Source organism: Polypterus senegalus, chromosome 13, assembly GCF_016835505.1.
Source record: "Polypterus senegalus isolate Bchr_013 chromosome 13, ASM1683550v1, whole genome shotgun sequence".
NCBI classification, from domain to species: domain Eukaryota; kingdom Metazoa; phylum Chordata; class Cladistia; order Polypteriformes; family Polypteridae; genus Polypterus; species Polypterus senegalus.
The window spans coordinates 3,868,349-3,876,257 of NC_053166.1; the positions used below are offsets into that span (position 1 = coordinate 3,868,349).

Consider the following 7,909-nt stretch of genomic DNA (forward strand, 5'->3'; position numbering starts at 1 on the left):
GAAATATCCATCAGTGTAGCATGCTCTTTAAATACTGGACAGGCCCCAGAATTACCCGGAGATTGTGGTGCAGTGGAGAATAATGAAAGGTAACATCCTTGCTGTTTTCCCTTCCTTTCATCTCTCTCCTTTTCCTCACACTCACATTCCCACTCTTTATCTGAGCACACATCTGTCTCATGTAAGTCACCCAACTCGAGTGTATCTGGAAGGTCACTGTCAGGTGTGAGAAAGGGGACATCGTCATCTACATAAAGCAACAATCCTCGGCTGAGCCACGAAAACCTCAAGACCCCAGCAGCAGGACCACCACCACATCACACTGGTCAGAATGCCCACGTCTGACAGCTCAACTCTTTCAGCCCATCATGACCCCCATCACACTGTGTGGCTGGTGGACTTTAAGTCACGGCTCCCATCCTGCAGCACACAGTTAATACAGTTAATCAAACAGCTGCTTGTGTTGTGTGGTGCTGCCCATCTCTACTGCGGTCAGCCAGCCAAGATCTGAAGCCCACCTCCAGATGACCACCCATTCATTACGACCATCAGATTGTGGCCACTGCTGAGTTCACTTATGTCATATGAGGTGGCCTGTTAGTCACAAAGCAAATGACATGTCTTAGTACTGCAGCTTGTCCATCCTAAATGAGAAGCTAAAAAATAATTTAGAGAACAAGACAGCAGGATGAATGCTAGATGTGTTTTTATTTAGAAACAGCCGAAGTGTAGTGAAGGTCGGACATCTTTAGTGTCTCTCGTGGCTCCACTCCTCCTCACTCCACTCTTCTACCTCATTGTTAATCATGCAGACGAATGGATACTGATTTGCACAGTTGATGTCATTCCAGCCACCTTGAACTGAGAAGAAACACAAGAGGAGAGGTGAGGACAACAATGGAGGAGCAGCAACTCACAAACTCGCTTTGAGATATCAGGGACCGGAGAACGTCGCCATCCCACCCGCCAAGTGCCTGAAAGTTGGACCAGGAGTTGGCGTGCAGGTAGCGTGGTGGAGGACATTGGAAGGAACGTCTCAAGGCCCAGCCGCCTGGTGTTACACCGTCACCAATGTCAGCAGGGATTGACGGCAAGGGGCCTCTTCAGCAGTGTGGGTGTCCAAAAAGACCACTGGGGACCCCCACAGAGCTTCAAGAAATGAGCAGCTGGATGACACAACTGAGTCTCCACATGCTGAAAACACGCAAAACACTACGCAGCACCTGATCAGCTCTCTAAGTGGGGCCTGGGGGGTCTTAATCTGGGCTGGCCAAAATGTGATACCAAGTGTTGTGGGCACTCGCAGGGTGGGTCAGCTCACCCAGTTTATAAATGAGCTACGTGTGACCCATGAAGGGTTTTGTTGAATGACGGCTCGCTCGGTGCCAACTGAACTGGGGTCCACCCGCCATTTCCTAATCCGTTTAGTGCTGCAGAGCCCATCCCAGCTAGCACAGGGCACAAGGCAGGTGCAAACCCTGAGCAGGGCGCCAGTCCATCACAGGGTATTAGACTGGGCTCTGTTTTATCAATGGCCGAGTTTGATTCCTTTTTTGACATTTTCATTGAGGGATTTCTTTCCCATCATTCCCTGGGGTGGTTAAAAGATGAACAGCTTGTGAATGTTAGCAACTGCTCTAGCGGTGCCACCTGATTCTTCACCTCAGGAACAGACATGAGCATCGGGCACAATGGCAAGATAAGGCCCTTTGGCAATCCTTCCCTTTGCAGTAAGAATATAAATTTATCTTGAAATGCGGCCATCGACAGTACAATAGAACAGCAAACACACGCAGTCGGCTTCTGCTGGCAACGTACAGACGCACACCCGACATCCCCTGAATATGGAGGAGCAGACACAGCTGGAGGTCACTGCCACCAAGTGGGATCTGAGCAGACCCTCAGTCCAGGGCTTCATTCAGCTCCTCCAGTGCCCACCCTGAATGCTGGATGGCGTTGCGTTTATTAGACTCGTGTGTTGTTAGCGTGTTGAGCCGATTTGGCTTTGCTGACATTTGTGACTCACGTGAGGATCGGATCACATGGAGGACCTTGGAGTAGAAGTGAGTGGAGTCGTGTAGGGTGGTCCAGAAAAGCAGTGCTGTGTTTCAGCGAGGGTCCCCTCTGGTGTGGCCTTGTCCTATGAGATTAGACCCTGATTCTCATGTCATGTTATGGCACCTTTGCTCTCTGGTTTTGACCTTTGCCCTGTTTGCCCGTTTGTCCCTCTCCTGATGTGCCCCTCATGTCTTTGGTGCTGTCACTCATAGTACAATAGCAGTGAGGACCATCACTTGTAACATCCTGTTATCTCAATATCATCCACCCTCATAACCCTTTGTTTCCACAGTCAAAGCCGATTTTGGACCCATTGGCACACCATGGCATGAGTTCCCACGTGTTTTATGTTGATCTGCAGGTTCTCTAATGAAAAGCTTTTTAAAAATCCAAACACATGACCTCCTGTCCACCTCTCTGGCTGACTACTTTTTACTTTTTTTCCATAGAATTCCAGCTGAATGTCTTTGGGATGCAAGGAAAAAACACACACAGGCTGTGACCAGGCTGCAGTCTGCCATGCCAGTGTGCCCCCCATAAAATGTAATTCAGCCATCCAAACGTTATCAGGCCTGCTTGACGCCCATCCACACACATGGTGACCACCCCTGAGCGTGGAGCCAGTCCATCAGAGGGCCACCAAATGCCACCATGCTGCCCGCTGAAGAACAGAACTTAAAAAATGCCTCATGAGGTGAGCTCGGGGTCTCGTTTATTCTTTTTTATTTTTTATTTGTTGAGTATTTGATATTCAAAGGCTGATAATTTCACTCTTATGAATCTCACACTAAAACTCCATGGCTTCATCTCTTTATTCTTGTTTTATTATTTGTGACACTCATCACGTCTTAACAAGCCCCCTGGTGACTGCCCTCCTGCTCTGCCTGTCACAAGTCGATGCTCGGTGCTCCAGAGTGTGCTACACGGGGGTCTTTAGGACGTTCCCACATGTTGCTGTCTCACACACACACACACACCGCTGTAATTGTATGCTGTGCTCAAGTGAAGCACAAAAAGACCTGAGTGACCCCAGAGTGCCTCACAGCACCCCAGTCCAGTGCCAGGTTACCCCTGGTGTGGCGTCCCGTCTGAGCAACACGTTGAATTGAAATGACAGCGGCCACCATTGCAGTTGTCATCTTCATCAGCCCTAAAACAAAAAGCACGGCTTACCTAGAAAGTTGGTGTGTAAGCAGTGCTCAGTGCCACCGACATTGTTGGGTTCACCCGGATTCCAGTTTGCAAAATCCCAATCGGACCCATCTGTCCAGAGCCACGATGAGGTCTGCAAAACACCAGCACTGCGGTAAGCAACGGGACCCTCACTGCAGCAGGATTGCACTCCTCTGCCATCTTAGAGCTTACAGACCCCCAGGACCACAAAGATGAATGAATGGGAGAGCAACTTACCAGCTCAGAGTTGGAGCCTCCAAGCCATGAGGTGGGGTTATGGGAGTCTCTGCTCCTAATCAGGCTGGTGATGAACTGGTTGTCACTGCTGCTGTGGACAGACGCCAGGTTTCCTCCAAGGCTGACACAGTAAAGCTACAGGAGGAGGTGACAGAGAGGGTCCATGTTAGGCCAGCATGGCACACACATCAGGAAGAACACAACAAAAACTGGGGGCTGTTGTGGCACCTGGCAGCCATTTTATTTTTGGAGATTTTGTAAGACCCCTGAGGCAGCGGCTCTCCTGCATGATACTTGGAGTGCATTTTATTGAAGGCTTTTGGACAGCAAACTCTTAAAAGGACACTGCTGGTCTTAAACTGACCACTGGACAGTCCAGCTGTGTCACTGCCTGTCCTTTGTCACGTTAAAGTGAGGTGCCACCCAACTTCAGACGCGAGGTCTGCACAATTGTGAAGGAGTTTCATGTCCGCTGGGAATCAACAATAAGAAGTCCTGTGAATGTCCACATCTGAGAAGTTGCTGGGACAGGCCTGGCACATGGTGGGCACAAATCTCACGTGCCAATGGGAGGTGGGTTCCTGGGTGGTGATCAGTCTGTCAGCCTTATACAGTTATGGGTCGGCTTTGCCACATCCAAGTCGGTGGGCTTCGGTTGTTGTGCCGTCGGACATACAGGCGTATCTGAAGGCCTGTGTGTGTCACTAGTGTGTGTCACTGGTGTGTGTCACTGGTGTGTGTCACTGGTGTGTGTCACTGGTGTGTATCACTATTATGTGTCACTGGTGTGTGTCACTGGTGTGTATCACTATTATGTGTCACTGGTGTGTGTCACTAGCCGAGTGCTTCTCACTCTTTGATATTTGCTGTTATTTTTTTAGCGGGTGTTAATATTATTAGTCATCTGGAGCTCCTCACTCTTTAATACGCCACATACAGTCGCCCGTCAGTAAAGCGTCGGTGCCAGAGTTCATTCCTGCCTGTCCTGACCTTGGCCTCTGTTGGCAGTCCTGGCAAGACACCATTTTACAGTAAAGTGTGTTCTTTAGAATTCAAAAAGGCAATTAGAAGGGACAAAGGAAATTTCAGGGATCCTGTAGAAATGAAGACTTCAATCGGATTTAAATGTTAGGCTTTGAATTGTAATCTTGTAGCGGTACAAAGGTTTAGAGGGTTGGCGTCAATGGCGATACACCTTGAGTCGTGGTGCCCGCTAGCTCGTTATTACACACAGCAGTGACGTTTACAGGCTGCACTCATGCGGGTGGCCGGTGTGGTGAACTGAATGTTTCCAGTAATTCTTGAAAACAACAGCTGAAAAAAAATAATGTGGTCAACTCTGCTGAATGTCCACCTCCTCTGTGTTCAGGCCGTGGAGGACTCCGTTACTGAGCTGCGTAAACGTTTATGTTGACCACAGCATGCGGCCACTGCCAGCTTGTGTTGTACCCAGGTATTGATGTGCTTCTGCTTTGTGACCGGAGTGTCGTGGCACATCGGGTACTCACGTCATGAGTGGGGTGACTGATGTCCATGATGAGCAGATGCCCTTCAGATATTTGTGCCCGTCTCTATCACCATCTTGGATACACGGCACCATCTGGCATCACCATGTAGTTAAATCACTGCGGGGGGCTCACCTTAGTGAGTGACGTCATTTTCACCATGCGGCCCAACATGAACGTGTCGAGTATAAACCTGGCTGACAAAGAGCCTGGCAGAACAAGAAGTACGCAACAGTCAGCGTGGGCTCAGATGAGGAGCTTGTGTTTTACCAACACGCTGGAATTCAATGAGGAAACAAGAAAAGGATACGACCAGAGAGGAGCAGATGATGTGATTTATATCAGACAGCATCTGATAAGGTGCCACCTGAGAGGGTGGGCATCAAACTAAAAGAAGTGGCAGATCAGGGTGTGCTGTGAACATGAGGGCAGAATTGGCTCAGACGCAGGAAGCAGAGGGTGATGGGGCGATGAACCACAGGATTGGCCGATGTTATGAGTGGTGACCAGCAGGTGGCAGTGCTGGGGTGGCTGCTATTTTTGATATAAATAAATGATTTAGATAGGAATATAAGGAACAAGCTGGTGAAGTTGGCAGATGATACCAAGACAGGTGGACTGGCAGATCACCGAGAATCCACTGAATCATCACAGAAGGACTTGGACAGCAGACAGTTTGGGTAGACTTGTGGACAATGAAATTTAATGTCAGTAAATGTAAAGAATTACAAGTAGGAAGTAAAAATGTGAGGTCTGAATACACAATAGGGGTCTGAAAATTGAGAGCCCACCTTAGGAGAAGGATTTAGGAGTCGTAGTGGACTCAAATGCCAGGCGGTGTTGAGAAGCCATGAAGAAGGCTCACAGACTGTCAGATTATATAGCGCCTTGATGTGTGGAGTGCAAGTCACTTGAGGTTCTGCTCAGGCTTTATAACCCACTGGTGAGGCCTCATCTGGAGTCCTGGGTGCAGTTTGGGTCTCCATAAAGACACAGCAGCACAAGAGAAGGTCCAGAGAAGAGCAACAGGACTGATTATGGGGGGCTACAAGGGGTGAGTGATGAAGATTAAAAGAGCTGAGCCTTAAGGAGATGAAGAGGAGACCTGACTGACTGAAGTGTTTAAAATGATGAAGAGCGTCAGTGCAGTGGAGCGAGACGGTGACTTTAAAATGATGTCATCAAGAACACGAGGACACAGTTGGAAACACATCAAGGGTAAAAGTCACACAAAAGTTATGACGTCACACAGAGAGCCACAGACTCGTGTAATATGTGACCAAGTAGTGTGGTGGGCACGAGGTCTATAGGGACCCCCACACCATGACTTGATGTTATTTTGGTGGACTGGCGAGTTCTGATGGACTGAAGGTCTTGTCCTCGTCCACATTGATCTCACATTTTAACCTGCAAGTCTTCTCTGAGTTTCCCTGACCTCTCATCTTTCCTCTTCACTCCTGGTGGCTCCATTCATGGCAGCCTATTTCTTTGTGTCATTCCTTCTCATTTTTTGTTACGTCATCAAATTTCAATCAAAACATCAAAGTATTTTTGAGATTTTGGGGTATTTTTGTTTTTTTTTATTTTAAGGTGGTGTTTTTGGCCCTAAATATGGACTTTTCCAAATGCCCTGTCTTTGGGGGTACCTACTGCCCTCGATGTGCCATCCTGCCAATTGTCAGCTTTTTAACTAAACTGTGAGTGAGTGAGTCAGTCAGCTTTTCATTTTATGTACACTGTGTATATATTCAGACTTTAGTATTATTTGAATGTGAATTTGGGGTCTTTTTTGGGTTTGGGGTCCACTTCTTATCCTTTTTTTTCTGTTTAGCCCACTTGTTCTCAAACTCAGCCCTGGAGACCCCCGAAGCTGCAGATTTCTGTTCAAACTCCTCTTCTCAATTGAATTCCAGTCCTAACTAAGTCAGCTGTCACTTCCCAGTTTCTGTGTTTTGGGGTCCATGTTGAAATGACAGAACTACGGTTGGTACATTTTGATTGGAATGTGCCCGTCATTTCTGTGTGTGACACGCTGATAATTCTGAGGATTAATGAAATATCTATCTATCTATCTATCTATCTATCTATCTATCTATCTATCTATCTATCTATCTATCTATCTATCTATCTATCTATCTCTATCTCTCTATCTATCTATCTATCTATCTATCTATCTATCTATCTGGTGCAGCCTTTCAGCATTCAGGATCGTCTGCCCGGGGGTCTGCTCTGCTCGTTGTTAACTGTCATTATTGGGATCAAACTAATGGAGCAAATCAGTAGGAGAGGACAGCAGAGAAGGAAAGCTAAGCACTTCACGCCAACACAAAAGCACCAAATGTCTCTGAAGTGTCAAATCCCACCGCTGGCTGCAGAATTAGAGGGGAGGCAGGCAGAGTGGCACAGCAGTTAAGACCTCAAACCCTGAGGCTGTGGGTTCAAATCCCACTACTGACCCTGTGTGACCTGAGCAGGTCACTTCACCTGCCTGTCCCTTTAACCAAACAAATGCAACCAATCGTCTCTCAGATGTTGTCAGTCACCTTGTGACTAAGTCAAGATGTCAGCTGCTCAGTAAATGAGATCAATAAGAGAGACAATGAAGGAGACAAAAACCAGCAGCCAGCAGGGCGCCCAGGACTGAGCCGGAGATCCACTGGTGTTGTGTTCACACTATGAACAGTCGCCTTATGAACGAGTTCTCAGGAACAGATACGGTTTGTGGAGCAGACGAAGTGCAGCCTGCAGCTACGGGCTTTACAGGTCGCCATCTTCTTCTGCTCATTTCATGTCTTCTGCTCCCTTTGTTTGTCTTGTTTGTGTGTAAATGTGAATGTGTGAGTGAGGAGGGACAGAAATCTAAAAAGAGCAAGAGAGAGAATGAGAAAGCAAAAGAAGGACGATCCATAATGCAGTGCAAAGAAAGTGACTGAGGG

At 47.7% G+C, this 7,909-nt stretch overlaps 1 long non-coding RNA gene across 1 annotated transcript; it reads right to left on the minus strand.

Annotated features, from left to right (window-relative positions):
• Nucleotides 1–689: 689 nt before the first annotated feature.
• On the minus strand, nucleotides 690–3,338 carry LOC120543399. Its single transcript, XR_005636328.1, has 2 exons — nucleotides 3,232–3,338; nucleotides 690–861 (listed from the first exon to the last, which is right to left on the minus strand). It is a non-coding gene; the product is annotated as an uncharacterized LOC120543399 (long non-coding RNA).
• Nucleotides 3,339–7,909: the final 4,571 nt, after the last annotated feature.